The sequence below is a fragment of the Balaenoptera ricei genome, chromosome 12 (genome assembly GCF_028023285.1).
Source record: "Balaenoptera ricei isolate mBalRic1 chromosome 12, mBalRic1.hap2, whole genome shotgun sequence".
Taxonomy (NCBI): domain Eukaryota; kingdom Metazoa; phylum Chordata; class Mammalia; order Artiodactyla; family Balaenopteridae; genus Balaenoptera; species Balaenoptera ricei.
Genome location: NC_082650.1, coordinates 71774141 through 71791692, shown reverse-complemented (window position 1 = coordinate 71791692; position 17552 = coordinate 71774141). Strand labels below are relative to the sequence as shown.

At 42.2% G+C, this 17552-nt stretch overlaps 1 non-coding gene across 1 annotated transcript; it reads right to left on the bottom strand.

Annotated features, from left to right (window-relative positions):
- Nucleotides 1-1172: 1172 nt before the first annotated feature.
- LOC132376481 (U6 spliceosomal RNA) lies at nt 1173-1275 on the bottom strand. Its single transcript, XR_009506319.1, has one exon. It is a non-coding gene; the product is annotated as a U6 spliceosomal RNA (small nuclear RNA).
- Between the last annotated feature and the right edge of the window lie 16277 nt (nt 1276-17552).

The window sequence follows — 17552 nt, the reverse complement described above, 5'->3', positions numbered from 1 at the left end:
AATACCCTGGAATACCTGTGGGTAAGAGTAAATAAATGATACAAGTATTTAAAAACTCACCTTTTGCTGTAATTTTTAGTGACCTTTGTACCTAGAAGTCTTTTTTTCCTAGATGTTTCTATTTTTTTATTTTCTCACAAAGTTTTTTAAAAAATTAACTAATTCTAGTTTGTCATTCTAAATAATGCTGTAATCTACTGGTGAGCATTTTTGGAACGGGTCAGTCATCATCTTTTTTTCTATTCCTGAAAAATCAAAAGAAAACACACACACACACACACACAACTTCTTGGCTACCATACGAGTCTAGCAGACAGGGTTCCGGCTACAAGTGGCCAAACATCCCATTCAAACCACTTACACGACTTTATTTTTTTTTAACATCTTTATTAGAGAATAATTGTTTTACAATGGTGTGTTAGTTTCTGCTTTATAACAAAGTTAATCAGCTATATGCATACGTATATCCCCATATCTCCTCCCTCTTGCGTCTCCCTCCCATCCTCCATATACCACCCCTCCAGATGGTCACAAAGCACAGAGCTGATCTCCCTGTGCTATGCGGCTGCTTCCCACTAGCTATCTATTTTACATTTGGTAGCACATATAAGTCCATGCCACTCTCTCACTTTGTCCCAGCTTCCCCTTCCCCTTCCCCATGTCCTAAAGTCCATTCTCTACATCTGTGTCTTTATTCCTGTCCTGTCCCAGAGTTCATCAGAACAATTTTTTTTTTCTTTTAGATTCCATATATATGTGTTAGCATACGGTATTTGTTTTTCTCTTTCTGACTTACTTCACTCTGTATGACAGACTCTAGGTCCATCCATCTCACTACAAAAACTCAATTTCGTTTCTTTTTATAGCTGAGTAATATTCCATTGTATCTATGTGCCATATCTTCTTTATCCAGTCATCTGTTGATGGACACTTAGGTTGCTTCCATGTCCTGGCTATTGTAAATAGAGCTGCAATGAACATTGTGGTACATGACTCTGTTTGAATTATGGTTTTCTCAGGGTATATGCCCAGTAGTGGGATTGCTGGATCATATCGTAGTTCCATTTTTAGGTTTTTAAGGAAGCTCCATACTGTTCTCCATAGTGGCTGCTTCAATTTACATTCCCACCAACAGTGTAAGAGGGTTCCCTTTTCTCCACACCCTCTCCAGCAAAAATATGGAACACTTCATGAATTTGCGTGTCATCCTTGCACAGGGGCCATACTAATCTTCTCTGTATTGCTCCAATTTTAGTCCAGCACTGTAGCTTGCTGGTCGTTGAGTGGAGCTGGGTCTTAGCACTGAGATGGAGATCTCTGGGAGAGCCTTCACCATTTGATATTACGTGGAGCCAGGAGGTCTCTGTTGTACCAATGCCCTGAACTCGGGTCTCCCACCTCAGTGGCACAGGCCTGACACCCAGCCGGAGCACCAAGACCCTGTCAGCCACACGGCTCAGAAGAAATGGAAGAAAAAAAGAAAGAAAGAAAAAAATAAAATAAAATAAAGTTATTAAAATAAAAAATTATTAAAAATTTTAAAAATTAAAATTAATTTAAAAAGAAAGAAAGAAAGAGAGCAACAAACCAAAAACAAATCCACCAATGATAACAACCGCTAAAAACTATACTAAAAAAAAATGGACAGACAGAATCCTAGGACAAATGGTAAAAGCAAAGCTATGTAGACAAAATCACACAAAGCATACACATACACACTCACAAAAAGAGAAAAATATATATATATCTATATATAGAAAAAAAGGAAGAGAGCAACCAAATCAATAAACAAATCTACCAATGGTAATAAACTCTAAATACTAAACTAAGATAAACATAAAACCAGAAATGAATGCGATGTAGAAAGCAAACCCCAAGTCTACATTTGCTCCCAAAGTCCACCTCCTCAATTTGGGATGATTCATTGTCTATTCAGGTATTCCACAGATGCAGGGTACATCAAGTTGATTGTGAAGACTTAATCCACCGCTCCTGAGGCTTCTGGGAGAGATTTCCCTTTCTCTTCTTTGTTCACACAGCTCCCGGGGTTCAGCTTTGGATTTGGCCCCGCCTCTGCGTGTAGGTCGCCTGAGGGCATCTGTTCTTCGCTCAGACAGGACGGGGTTAAAGGAGCAGCTGTTTCGGGGGCTCTGGCTCACTCAGGCCCAGGGGGAGGGAGGGAAGGGTATGGAGTGCGGGGCGAGCCTGCAGCGGCAGAGGCTGGCATGACGTTGCACCAGCCTGAGGCATGCTGTGCGTTCTCCCGGGGAAGTTGTCCCTGGATCGCAGGACCTTGGCAGTGGCGGGCTGCACAGGCTCCCAGGAGGGGAGGTGTGGAGAGTTTCCTGTGCTTGCACACAGGCCTCTTGGTGGCTGCAGCAGCAGCCTTAGCATCTCATGCCCTTCTGTGGGGTCTGCGCTGATAGCCGCGGCTCGTGCCTGTTTCTGGAGCTCATTTAGGCGGTGCTCTGAATCCCCTCTCCTCGCGCACCCCAAAACAATGGTCTCCTGCCTCTTCGGCAGCTCCAGACTTTTTCCCGGACTCCCTCCTGGCTAGCTGTGGCTCACTAGCCCCTTCAGGCTGTGTTCACGCAGCCAACCCCAGTCCTCTCCCTGGGATCCGACCTCCGAAGCCCGAGCCTCAGCTCCCAGCCCCTGCCCGCCCCAGCGGGTGAGCAGACAAGCCTCTTGGGCTGGTGAGTGCTGGTCGGCACAGATCCTCTGTGTGGGAATCTCTCTGCTTTGCTCTCCATACCCCTGTTGCTGCGCTCTCCTCCGTGGCTCCGAAGCTTCCCGCCCTCCGCCACTCCCCTGTCTCCGCCAGTGAAGGGCCTTCCTAGTGTGTGGAAACCTTTCCTCCTTCACAGCTCCCTCCCACTGGTGCGGGTCCCATCCCTATTCTTTTGTCTCTGTTTTTTCTTTTTTCTTTTTCCCTACCCAGGTACGTGGGGAGTTTCTTGCCTTTTGGGAGGTCTGAGGCCTTCTGCCAGCATTCAGTTTGTGTTCTGTAGGAGTTGTTCCACATGTAGATGTATTTCTGATGTATTTGTGGGAGGAAGGTGATCTCCACATCTTACTCCTCTGCCATGTTGAAGGTCTCTCCTAAACCACTTTAAACATGAAAAGATCATTTATCGGCAGTGCAACAGAGAAGACTAGCTTCATATAGCTTGATTCAAGGCCCAAACAATGTCATCAGGGACCAATTTCTCACTCTTCACTCCTCAGCGTTGCTCCCTTGGCACTGGCTCCAGATTCAGCCTCCACGTGGATGCAGGATGCTCACAGCAACTGCTTCCTCTCCTCACAAATCCAAGGACGGCCCCTGTGTGTCTCCTAGGAGCCCAGGAAAGTTGTAACTGCATCTTATGGACTCTCTGCTTCAAGGCTGGTCCCTGAAGCAGCCCTTGTGGCTGAGAGGCTCTGAGGAGCTGGGTTACACATAGAACCCATACCCACCACTGGGATCAGCACCATCTACATCACACGGACTAGGGGAGGGAAAAGGATGACTCCCCAGAGGAAATTAGAGGCAGTATAGGTACCAGGAGAGTTTACAGACACCAGAAGTCAGGATGCATAACAGAGGGGCCCCCGCAGTCTCTCAGAGGCAAAGTCACAATGAGTACCCGGGAGGGTTTTCGACCTCTCTGCAGGACACCCACAGAAACCCCATGGCAGGAACATCATGGTTGAAACCAGCAAATGTTGCCTAACTGAGATAGAGTCCAGAGCCTCCCACAAGGGGAGGAGAATTTTCTCCTTTAGTGAACATGAATGATATGGCTCAGAAATGTGCCACATCCCAGAGAGAAGTTCTAACCCCAAAATGAAGAGCTTTGCTGTCTGAGGCCAGTGGGAGGAGAGTGGACCCTGGGAGTAATCACTGAAATATGCATGTGTCCTTAGCGGGCCAGTCACATGAATGCTCATGCTGTCCTCTCACAAAACAAAAAACAGAAAAAAGAACCCAAACCATCGTTGAAATATTCTCCAGGAGGGAAAAACAATGCATCGGGAAACTCAGGAGGCAAGGTTTAAGGAAGGACTCATTAGTCTTAAGCTTAAAAGCAGAAAGTCACATTTCTCCTCACCAAGAGTCTGCTATTGTCATAAATGACAAATAGAAGTGAGTGGAAGATTTTTCTTATTAACGGGGAAACAGCCCAAGATAGCAATGAATAGTGCTGGCCATCTTAATGATCACCAATTTAACCAGTTTTGAAAGGTTTTATGAAATGCATCTCTGTCCCCTTGATAGAAGAGGGAGATTATAATTTTTGAGCAACAGACATCTCTGTGATGCCCCACATGGACCGTTAGTCACTCACTAAAGAAAGCAGCAGAACAGCATGTTTGGGTGCAATGACCTCTAAATGGGACAAGGGGGGTTCCTGAGGAGCTCAGATTTATTTAAGGTAAGGGCAGGGAAATCCCAATGGGCACATGGTAGGAAAGAAGGGAACCAGAAATAACTGGATTATGAGGAGGGAGACTATTCATAGGTGAAAAATGAGAAGGGCTATGGGATCTTTTCCATCTGGAGCCTAGTAGAAAACACACACACACACACACACACACACACACACACACACACACAAGAAAATTAGCAACTATATTTATCACCTGGGATGAACCAGTTGATCTCTGAAACCTCAACTGCCTCATCCATTGAAAATTCGATTCAAAACCTTTCCTCTGAGAAAGATAGACTGCATCTTTTGTAGTTAAGAAATCTGACTTGAGTCTCTTTGTCATCCGCATTACTTAAGTGATTTTGGTCAGATTTGGGAGACATTTTCAAGATGTTTGTTTTCCTAGTAATCCTTTTTATGTTTAATAATAAGTACTTGATTATGAGATTTTGAATTTTGTTTCTGAATTAAGGCGGAAACGGGGCTAGGAAAGGGAGTAGAAATGACACCAAGAGAATAACCTGATAAACACTCTGACACTTGTTTTATAACCACAGAAATGTTGGTACTTTGAAGTTTATCAGCTAGTTCTTGGGAGAATCCAATAAAAACATTTGCAAATAAATCTGTACCCTAGAATAGCATTCACAGAAACACAAGATCTGAAAACTGCCTTATGCCATAAAGCAAATCATATCAGCAGATCCTCATGGGTCTCATCCTGGAGACTGAGGATTCCAGTCTGTTCACACTGCTCCTCACGAGATGTGGGGCTTCCTCTACGCTTAGACGGGTTTCTGCCTTTGGTTCTAGGGTAATTTTGGAAAGAAAAGTTCAAAGGTCTCCAGAGACAGTACCGAAAGAATAGAAGAAGAATTTAACTAAAGTTGTGAGTGCATCTTCTCTTCAGTGAAGAGAATAAATAATTCACGTGACTTATTCAATTTTAACAAGGGCTATTTCTTGCCAATGTTGAGGATGTCAACTTGACTCTGAAATCATTACGCCTTTAAAGAAATACAGTGTTATCTCAAAGAATAAGGATGAAAGTAAAGTAAATTCTGTACCAGAGCAGGGATTAGCAATCTTGCCAAGGTTGGAGGCCAAGTCTGTTCACCAGCTCCCTTCTGGTAAGAGGGTATCAGCAGTGGCAGGAGACAGGCCTCAGCTGCCTTTATCCTCATAGAGATTCTGCTCTTTTGGCCAAGTGTAGTGACAGTGCTGCTTGGGAGAAATGCCCCTAAGACTCCAGTTCTAATCTGTGCCACCCCGCAAGGGGCCTGGGATGGGAGCCCCAGGGAGGCCAAGGTTGAGGACCCTGAAGCAGGCCTTCCCAACCACTCTGCCCCACCATCCACATGCCCCTGGGGGCACTGTGCCCAAGTGCGGAAACCCTCTATCTCAAAGGGCCCAGAGCTGCCCCAACAAAAGAAAAGACTTATTTGTTATTGCCTTTAGTGTCAGTGTATTAGTATTAGTAGGAGTGTTAGTATTCAGAGAACCAAAGCACACCCCAAAATCAGTCTGTCATCCTATTAAGCAGAATATTCCTGGCCGTACTTGGGGAGGAATACACTTAACAGATTTTTAAATACTCATATTTTATACCTTCTGGCTTACAATGAATAGACTCTGGATGAATGAGCTTTCATATAGTTAATGAAAGTGCTCATACTATCTAAAACCCTGAGTTTCAAGAAGAAGTTAAAGATAACTAAAAATCATAATGATCATATGGAAGAGAAGTTATAGCTACTCATTGATAACACATGGACAATTTTTAAAGTCTTCATGTTTACTAATAGAAACTTTAATTTCTAAAAAAGGTAAATCAGCTTTGAACAGATGAGCAAATGATAACATTGAAAATATAATGAAAGCTTTTAGATGAAGGACCGAGGTAAATTTATCATCACCTGATATGATTTTCAGAATAATTTAAATAAACAATGAACACAGAATCCTGTCCAGCTCACACATCTAGACCCATATCTGCTGTGTTTTATGCTACGCCAGCATTAAAAAAACACCCTAGCCAAATTTTTCAGCATCTTTGCTTCTTAGAAATGCATCCTGTGTCTGTCTAATAGAAGCCCTACCATTATATTATAAATGTGTATGTTTCCAAAAGCAAAACATGAGGTTTATTGAACTTTATTCACATGCATTCATTCAACAGATACTTATTGAAGTTCTTCTCTACATTAGACTCTGTGGGGAGATACACAGCTAAATGAGACAATCACTCTATGCCAGGAGCTCACAATATTAAAGGACAGCTATGCATACACATTAGCCACAACCTTCCCCACTCCATCCTCCCTCCTCACCCAGATCCAAGCCCTCCAGTCATCCCAGAACTCCAGGGGACAGTGTGGGGAGGGGGGGAGATGGGCACTTTGGTGGGAAGGATGAAGGGGTTACTATGCAAGTTCCCTCTTTTCTTCTTCACCCATTAGGGCTGCACACAGTATTCCTGAGTTACCTTTATACTCCCACGGCTTCAGCCACCAACCTGAGACTCTGAAAACTGTATCTTCAGACCTCAGTTCTCCTGATTCATGTATCCAACTGATGCTGACATTTCTACCTGAATGTCCCATGGGCCCATCATCCTTCAAAAGTGGAAAGTATTGTGTCCTTCCCCCTGCTCCTCCTCAACTAGTCTCTGTATTGGCACATTCTCCTGCAGGGGCTGCTCCCTGGATAGAATGCCCACCCCACTTAAACTCCTGAAAACACCCTCCCAGCCTCAGCTAAAGCAGCAACTCCTTTAGGACAGCCACTCTGAGCTGGAGAGCAGAACTGATGGTCTTTCTCTCTACTGCCAGGGGACCATGTCCCAATTTCTGTTGAGAGCTCTCATCACACTGTTTTGCAATGACATGTTGACTGAGTAGCTTGTGATGCCGTGGAGCAGCAGCTCTCAGCCCTGGCTACACTCTGGAATCCTCTGGGGAACATTTAAAACACATCTGAGATTCCAATATAATTAGTCTGAAGTGCAACCTGGGCATTGTGATTTCAAAAATCTCCCCAGATGATTCTTGTGCCCAGCTAAAATTTAAAATTTCTGGCCTTGAGGAGAGTAATTTTATCTTGATTACCTACATGTGTTACACAAGGGGCTTAATAAGTATTTACTGAATGAATGAATAATTACAACATCTACCCAGACACTTGAATGAAAAGCCATGGAGTCCCAAATCCCATCCATCACAAAGGTAAATCAAGAGGGATAAAAGTACCTATGCAAATCAAAAACAACTAAATAAATGGAGAGATGTTCCATGTTCATGGATAGGAGCACTCAATATTGTCAACAATCAACAACTGTCGATTCCACCTCTGAGAACTCGTTTTTATCCACGCTCTCTTGTACACATAGAACTACCACCTTGTTTCAGGTCCTCACTTTTGCCTACCAGACTATGATGTCTCATCTTCATTGCTTCCTTGTCTTAAAGTCCTTTAAGATGCCCTCTAAATTACTGCTAGAGTTATCTTTCTAATAGTCCAACCATGTCCCCTCCTGCTTAGAATGGATTGATGTTGCCTACACAATAAACTCTAAACTTTGCCAAATGAGCACCTTAATTTTCCTCCATCTCTACCTGGCATACTTCTACTCTTCCTTCACGACCCATCTCAAACATCAACTCTTCTTCCAAGCTACCCACCCCCAACTCCCCCAGAAAAAGTTACCAAGTCCCCTCTGAGCCTCCACAGTACTAGGCATGTTGCTTCTTCTACTGTGTTGACATTATTTGTTAACATATCTGTCCCCCACTGAACTCTTTGAGGGCAGAGGCTGTGCCCTGTCATCTTTGTGTCCCTACTGCCTAGTACAGGGCTAGTTGGTAGCCAAGCAAATATACACTGGATGGAAGGATAGATTAATGAGAGTCAGAGAGAGAAGTGTGAAGGATGGTATTTGTGTTTAGAGGAAGGAGCAGCCCAAGAGAGCAAGGATGGAGACAGGAGGCCCCTGGGGGAACCTTAGACTCCTACTCTGCAGGGATCTATTCCTAGTCACAAGAAACCCTGAGCGATGGTGTCAGAGGCTAGAACACCTGGGTCAAACATCACTGGCCACCCACCTCCACAGCCTTTGTCCACAGCCTCCTTGTCAGCTCAGTGTTCCCTATGCTGATGGTCACCAGGGCAAAATGACTCCAACCTGAGTATATCCACCATTAGAAGTAAATCTGAACCACAGGAGGTTCTGGGGAAAGCTTCTGGCCTCCCTTACCCAGGATGATGTCTACACATTTAAAATTAACTTGTCACTCTAAAAGAACAGGAATTTACAACTTGGATTCTTTCAGTCTCACTTCTAAATTGCCCACACATCCTATAATTTGCTGCATCAACTTTGCACTGTGGGAATGCTCTCTCCCCAAAGAGCAACCAGAGATGATTATTCTTTAGGCACTGGAAGAGTCATGATCAATCTGAACACTTGCAGATGCATGTTTTATTAGTGGGAGAGGGAGGAAGCTGTAACCTTCCTCTCTGGCCCAAGGAAGGGTGGATCCACTTGCCTGTAGCATTGGCAACTGGTCTACACAGCACACCCCCCTCCATTGTTACACTTCTTGCCTTAGTCTGTCAGGGTGCTAATTATGAAGCCATTGTCTGCGATGATTACATGTTAGGTGTGAACTATACAGTCAGTGACAATTATGGGTTATTGAGGTGGTTATTTGCGCTTGATTGACAGAATGTGTGCACCTCTGTGGAAAGCTTAGTATTTCTTAACTTCGGGCACTATATACTCTACAGAAGAAAGTACTGTATTTCTGAGGAAACATAAGAAAATATGTATAATAAAAGTTGTGCCTTTCTGGGATAAGAGGGGATCCTTTCATAAGGATCTACCTGAGGTAGGTGATTTAGAGATGGGAGTGGTGGGGGAGAGGGGAGTTTGGAAAACCAAGAGTGACCATGAGTTTAAAGCCAAAGAGTCCCTGAACTGACCCACACAAACCCTACCTCTGCTCCAGTCTTAGAAGGAGAGGCAAACACACTCTTGAGAAACACCTTTGTTATCCTCTGAAAGTGAATAAGCAGTATTAGAAGACCATTTCCTTAGCATTATCAAGCATTAATTGTTCAACACAACAGTAGGGCTACTGACTCTACATTAGATTTTAATTAGATACTATTCAGACCTATAGCTTCACAGGCAAACACACACACGCACAAACACACACACACACACACACACACACACACACACACACACACAAACTGCTTTATTTCACCTCAGAAATTGCTTCTTATTTTCCCGTAACCTTCAAAACAATAAGAAAAACAATCACTGTCACCTACAGGCAGGGTTACTGTCTGTGTGGCTGGCTCCAAAATGAATACCAACAAGAAAAGGAAAAATGTCTCACTGGAGTATGGAGTTCTCTGTGCAGGTATTTTCTGGTGGCACAAATTGAGGGTCCTGGGTAAAAACTGTCAACTATTTGACACTTTCTGATTTCCAACCTTCTCCATCATTGTTGAAGAACAACCTTGAGTGTCACTCAATGATTCTAACATGATTTTGTGGTTTTCTAATTTCAACCTAAAACTAAAAAATGAGTGTAGGCACAGATCTCACATAGATTATGATTCTGTAGTAGTTCTATGTAAGCCAAAATTACCCCAAAACTGCCTACAAGTTTGCCCACTGCCCTGCACCGCCAGTCAGCACCACTTGGCTAAATGTTCCGACATTCATATGACAGAGAAAAATCTTGTTCGGGAATTCCCTGGCAGTCCAGCAGTTAGGACTCTGTGCTTTCACTGCCGAGGGCCCAGGTTCAATTCCTGATCGGGGAACTAAGGTCCCACAAGCCACACGGCCAAAAAACAAAAAAAAGTCTTGTTGATTTGTGGTTAGTGGTCTCATTAAATTGCCATTGATTCAGGGAGAAGGGGTTTAGTGGATCAAAAAGGCCAAAAACTTACACCTTTTTCATACAAGGACAATTAAGAGGGCAGCGGAATTCCAGGAGGATGACTTAGGCACAATGGTTTTCTAAACAGAAACCCACGTGATGAACACTGGGACTTTTCCAATACTCCCTCTCTCCGGAAGTCTATTTATTCTCCACAGACTGGAAACCATTCACCAGAGCGCTGCATCTGTGATTTCTCCCACGCTTTTTCAATGCAGCAGGACATTTAAACTCAGGCTGCAAGTCCAGCCCTGAGGGAAACTGCCTCCTTAGATCTGCAGTGGCTTTCACATTTGAGGATTAACTTCAGTTGGGAGCGGAGGTGTCCATAAAAGTAATATATTCCCAAACAGAAAAAGCGGCCCTGAGCAAATTTTCTTTTCCGAAAAGATTCTACGAGGTGCCAAGAGAATGACTTTAAGAACTGTTTGTGGAACTTTCTTGACCCCAGAATGTTTTCAAGGTGTCAATTTGGGCTAATCCCCAATAACAGCAATCCATAGTTTAGTCAGATGTCAGGTTTGAAAGTGTGTGGCTTTTTTAAGAGGGTTTTTGCTCCTTCTCTCCCTTCAATCATAGACCCAAAGTAAACACTAGTTCAAGTCCATTATTTGTGCTTTGCAATTACAAATCTTGTATCTTTTTCCCTCTCATGTCTCTGCCACCACCTCAAAAGAGATCAGCAGAAGACAGGAGTGAATAAGAACCATCCAGCACTGTGGGATCCCACTCAGGGGACATCTTGCTTAAACTTCCCAAATCTTCTAGTACATGCATTCATGGATGACCATTTATTCAGGGGAAAAGTTGAGGTTTAGGTTTCTGATTTCCAAAAATACAAGAAGTCAAGTCAATGAAGTAAATTATTCCCAAAAGTGTAGAAAGAGGCTAAATAAGCAATGTAACTAGAAATTTCATCTGATTTTGAGGGTTCCCCGAGGTCTTCATCTTCTCTCCACAGATTTGTGTGTGTGTAGTCATAAGTGGCAGAGATGACTTTGATTCATTAAATCTTGTTTTATTTTCCTCCTGGGCATACTTTGAGACTACACTTCCTAGCCTCCCGCACAGATAGGCAGGGTTCTGTGACTGGCCAGTGGAACAAGGGCCAGAAAGGATGTTTGCCCCTTCCAAGCCTGATCCATAAAAATCCTCCCACTTCTCATCTCTCATTGCAGGCCAGATGCAGAAGATCCAGAAGAGGCTTCCAAAGGCCTGGAGATGGGGGACTTTTCAGATGAATGAACCTTAATGACCATGTGAAGTAGACTCCTCCACACACACTGTCCCTTCAGCCTACACTGTACCATGACATAAGCAAGAAGTAAATGCTTACTGTGTTAAGCCATTAAGACTTTGGAATTGTTCATTACAGCAATGAGCTTGTCCTGGCTAATACTTGGTGCATGGAAAATACTGAATTATATTTCTTCCTAGAATAAAAAGCACTAATATGTAATAGGATAAGCTGCTATAACGTCAACAGAGTATTAAGCCCGAGCTCGATGATTTAAAGACTTTTAAAAACACCAAGTTGTGGTCAATAAGACTGATTTCTCCATTTCATAAAAAACCGTGATCTAAAGGCATAGACCAAGTACCTTTCCTTAGCCTTCTGGGAGAGTACTTCCTAGCCTCTATGATATTGTTTCTTCAAATTTATTTCCTCCTGAAATGGGATTCACTTTTTGAAGATGTTCAATGTCATAAGATGTTGTGTTTTTCCACCACCCCACAAAAAACAAACATCACGTGTTATTTGGATAACTATTAACCAAATTTCATCAACATTCATCACCTCTGGAGCAGGTTTATGGTAGGACAACTAAGAAAAATGGAAAATGCTGACTGTTCTAGCTAAAAAATGACCTTGTTTCCTTCAGTCTAGAAAATACAACCTTCTCTAACGAAAAGAAAAAACTCATGTCATCCAATGTTTCCCAGCAAGAACATTCTATATACATAAAGTTTTCCTTGAGTAGAAAGAGGAGCAATCTTTGCTATTGTGTCAGAGGTAGCAGAATTCAGTGGGGGACTTGAAAGCTCTAGAGCCTGGGTGCCATAGTATCTGATCCAACATGAGCTCTGAGCCACAATACAGCCCTCATCTTCCTAAGCAAGGTAAGAAATTGTTTCCACTATGACATGCCACTAGCTGTGTGGCAGCCAGTATTTTAAAGTGGTAACAAGGATTTGCACTATACAACCCTGTATTTAGAATATGATTAGAAAAAATAGACTTTGGCCTTTAAACAGTGAATATCAAGTTTCCCTTTGGAATTTAAATGTATAGTCATCTTTATCCCTTAAATATTAAGGATTTTTAAGATGCAAAATCTAGCCAACTTTTAGCTGTAGTTTAAGTCTGCCTAACTATAAAAATAGATACTTCCAGAATAGATTGCAAAAAATAATTGTTCTGCTACAGTAAAAAGCAGTAAGGTAGGTTATATATACTCAGGCATCAACGTAACCTCAGCACTTTTAAAGCCCTTACCACAAGTTTGCAGTTAATTGCATTTCATTGACCTATATATGTAGCATAATATCTTTTAGGGAGAAAGAGAGCTGTTTCCAACTCTACAAAAGCAGTTCAGGGGAAAAATACTTGCAAAATACATATCTGATAAAGGACTGGTATTCAAAATATACAAAGCATTCATAAAACACAACAACAAGAGAACAAACAATCCAATTAACTATGGACAAAAAACCTGGAAACCTCCCCAAAGAAGATATACAGATGGCACATATAAACATACAGAAAGATACTCAACATATATGTCATTAAGGAATTATAACTTTGTGAAAAGCCATAAAACTGCACCATGCAAAGAGTGAAATTTAATGTAAACTATGGAATTTAGTTAATAATAATGTATCAACATCTATTGTTGATTAATTGCAACAAATGTACCACACTAATGCAAGAGGTAATAGGAGAAACCATAGACAGGGGAGGGAGGTATACGGGTATGTACCTGTTCTATTTTTCTGTCCTAAAATATAAAGAATATTATTTTTTTAAAAAAGCAAGTCAAGAGGCCCTGATTATAATTTAGCTGATTTTTCCCTGATAAGGCATTTAATACATGGTCTGACTATCTGCTCTGTGAAGAGAAATGTTAATTTTGTACAAGGCCTGGGATTGGGTGTCAAGGGAACTGCAAGCCATTCACTGACATCATGTACCATGTTAGGTTAATAATACACATGCTGATTCTGCTTGAGCATCCTGCATGCCTGAGTACCCACAGCAGGGACAGAGTGCAAGGGAAGAGAGAGGAAGCGTTGGTACCTGCCTTATCCGGGGGCTTCAGAAATGTCTGCACAGAATTCAAGAGCAGCATCTGTTAGTGGTCACAAGTCACCTCTTTGGGGCCGATGCTTTACAGAGGATGGTGTCATTGAGGATGCCTGCAGCAGTGGACGCAATGGTGAATGCTTCTGTCACCAGCCCCAGTCACCTCCAGCCCTGGAGAGGAAACAAAGGGATCTCAGGTGCCTGCACGGTGCAGGAAGATCTCTTGTGATCTGGAGATGACCTTCCCTCACACCATGACGGTTGGGACATATTTAGTGGGCAAAATGATCAACAAGGGCTCTTTGCCAAAGTGATGGAAAAGCTGTGTGTGAGTGTGTGTGTGTGTGTGTGTGTGTGTGTGTGTGTGTGTATCCCAATTAACCATGTTAATATATATTAAAATCAATTCATTTTCACAATTGATAAAAATAAATCCAAAAAAACAAGATAAAAACAATCACAGCATAACTTCTATTTGGTTTTCTTGTTCAAATAAAATGCCTCTTTATCTGTTCCTACAAAAAGCAAAGGGAGAAATTCTTGCTGTCAAACTAACAACTATTAAAAGGAAAGAATTAAGGAGGAATTTTAATGAGTTTTCCTAGAATGCCTTATAGCTAATTTTATTGGTGCATAGGATTTCTTTCCGTATTTAACTATTTTTCTTTCTGAACTAATTATGTCTTTTGGTTCTGGTTGATACGCATTCTAAGATGTAAACCATTTATTAATTTTTTATTAATAAATGTGTCCTTTACAATTGAAAGGCTAACCTTATCAGCTTTGTTGACCACTATGTCAGAAAAGTCCACAACAGTGTAGTTAATAGATTGCTGAAATATAATTACATTTCAGTATAGCTACTATCAATCCTGACCTTCTAAAAAGTTCAGCTTCAGGGCTTCCCTGGTGGCGCAGTGATTGAGAATCTGCCTGCCAATGCAGGGGACACAGGTTCGAGCCCTGGTCTGGGAAGATCCCACATGCCACAGGGCAACTGGGCCCGTGAGCCACAATTACTGAGCCTGCGCGTCTGGAGCCTGTGCTCCGCAACAAGAGAGGCCGCGACAGTGAGAGGCCCGCGCACCGCGATGAAGAGTGGCCCCCGCTTGCCACAACTAGGGAGAGCCCTCGCACAGAAATGAAGACCCAACACAGCCATAAATAAATAAATTTTAAAAAAATAATAAAAAATAAAAAGTTCAGCTTCAGGTATACATAAGAATAAAGTGTCTCATTCATGTCCCAATTTAACAAGATTACATTACATTAGAAAATGTCTATCATTATGCATTCTCCCTGTTGTATGTCTGTGTGTGTGTGTGTGTGTGTGTGTGTGCATGTGTGTGTGTTTAACTGAGACTGCTTTGGCTGCTTTTATTAGTTAACCTTCGCTGGGCATCACTTACATCTCCAGTGATGTAGGTAGCCATCAAAATCATCAACAAGAAGAAAGCAAGTGAGACTTCTATGTTCTAAAGGATAAAAAATATGAATCTTGGATCCAACAAATGGTTAAACACCCTAAAATTACCCAGCTGTGTGAACACTGGAGACAGAAATCTCTTATTATATGGTGATGGAGCTATACCTTGGCAGCAACCACCTGGATGAGATCTGGGATCAAAAGAAACTAAGTGAACAGCAAGGTCCTACTGTATAGCACAGGGAACTCTATTCAGTATCTTGAAATAACCTATAATGAGAAAGAATATGAAAAAGAATATATATATATATATGTATAACTGAATCATTTTCTGTATACCTGAAACTAACACAACACTGTAAATCAATTATACTTCAATTAAAAAAGAAAAAGAGGGACCTCCCGGGTGGTCCAGTGGTTGAGACTCCGCCTTCCAGTGCAGGGGGTGCGTGTTCAGTCCCTGGTTGGGGAGCTAAGATCCTACATGCCTCCCCACCAGAAAACCAAAACATAAAACAGAAGCAATATTGTAACAAATTCAATAAAGACTTAATGGTCCACATCAAAAGAAAAGAAAAAGAAAAAAAACTGAGTGAAAGGGAAGTGAAAGTGTCAATTACTGACAGTGAGCCCAGCACAGGGTCCATAGCCAAGTTCTCTGGAGGGAAGATCAGTGTCCTTGAGAAGCTTTTCACTGGATACGCCATCATGAGAAATTGAGCACCAGCTCACACATCCACGTGAGAACAGAATTGAGGCAACAGTGATCATCTCTTCCTCTCCTTTCCACTGCTCAGTTTGAGCTCATAAGTAACTGTGTTTATGTGAAAACTAGGACTACAGTTTAGAGGGAGATTTTTTTCTCTTCTTATAAATAAAATATATCAAAGTAACAGAATGTGGCACTGATGAATGTGAGAGGGATTCAGGCAAACTTTTATGGGTTTACTGATTGGGGGGAAACTCTACTGAGGCCAGCCTATGGAATTAGCTGGTTTACAATGTGTCTATTATTCCCATCCACCCAGATTTTTCAAATGCCTTATAAAGTGTCTTATGATTTGGGAAAGATCACAGTAACTTATTCCCAAGATCCCGAATACACTAAACTATACATAGCTCATTTCACGTCACTGTTCTCCATCCCTCCTTTTCAGTAGAATTCCAGAGGCTAGAAAGGGATTTCAAGTCATCCTATAACTTAGTGCTATAGCTTTTCATTCCTGGTCATCCTGGCGTTCCTATATACACGACCCCTTTTCCATAACACACAGAAGGCACTGATGTACGGGCTCCTCAAGTGGGACAAACTCCAAGAAAGGAGAATAATGGACTTCAAATAGAAGAGATGCTGAAGATACTCATCTGAGCAATGGGAGAGATGGTTTCTGACAAACTCTTGCATAAATTGGTTATTTTTAAAGCAACTTGTTCACTTAATTGCCTAATGGCTGTCAAACTTTCAATCACTCAAAACCACTTGGATGGGTAAACACAGCCATGACTAGAGGACGCAGAAGGCTCTGCTGTCCTTCACAGCAAGGTCAGGGCAGAAGAAGGCAGCAGAGTTCCCTGCAAGGGCCTGCCAAGCCCTGCTGTCCCAGCTGGGTTCCCATCCTCACCCACACCATCATCTCTCCCTTGAATAAGCCTATACACCAAAGACAGGAGAGATGAACAGGAGAACAAACAGCTCTGATACCGTGTGTGGCAGTGGGGGAAGAGGAGGCAAACTAGGTCTGAAAATGTGTTCTTGTTTCTAATGATTGTATTTTAATTATTTGTTTTAAGTCCTGCCCTGATCTCTTCTCCCTCGTTATATTTCTGGCTAAAATATACGGAGATCACCTACTACATTATCTTTGTACATAGTGGCGAAGATACAAATCTATCATGTTATTTAATGCCCTTGAAACTCCTGGGAACATTACCAAGGAAACCTGGAGTTGGCCATGCTGCCTTTGGTGCCTCCCAAGGGTACTGAAAATTAGGGGTCTTTCTTTGGACCTCCGCTTAGGGGACTTGGCCCTACCAAATGAATCACACAGTTGGGTGACTGAGAGAAAATTAGAAGAGTTTTGTTCTAGTTTTTTAAGTTAGCTGATTCTTAAAAAAACAAAAACAAAAACAAATGTGGCTCCTATGATACTTGATGACAATATTTCTAAATTCTTCCATGCAGACTCCTGAGAAGACCCTTCTCAGATACTCAGGGTGTTCATTCATTTTAGCCAAATTTCACCTGCCTGAAATACTGGGCAGGAGGAAAGTGCTCTGCATGATTTACCCTGAGTCCCATGCCTCTAAAAGACAATCCCAAAAATAATGCTATATTTAGACAGGATTCTGGATGGTCACCTAGGAGCCAGTCAGTGATTTTAACTGCATTCTTTCCAACTATGATTTGATTAGAAAAGAAGAAGCTCCATTTGTCTGGTCAATTTCTTAATGAT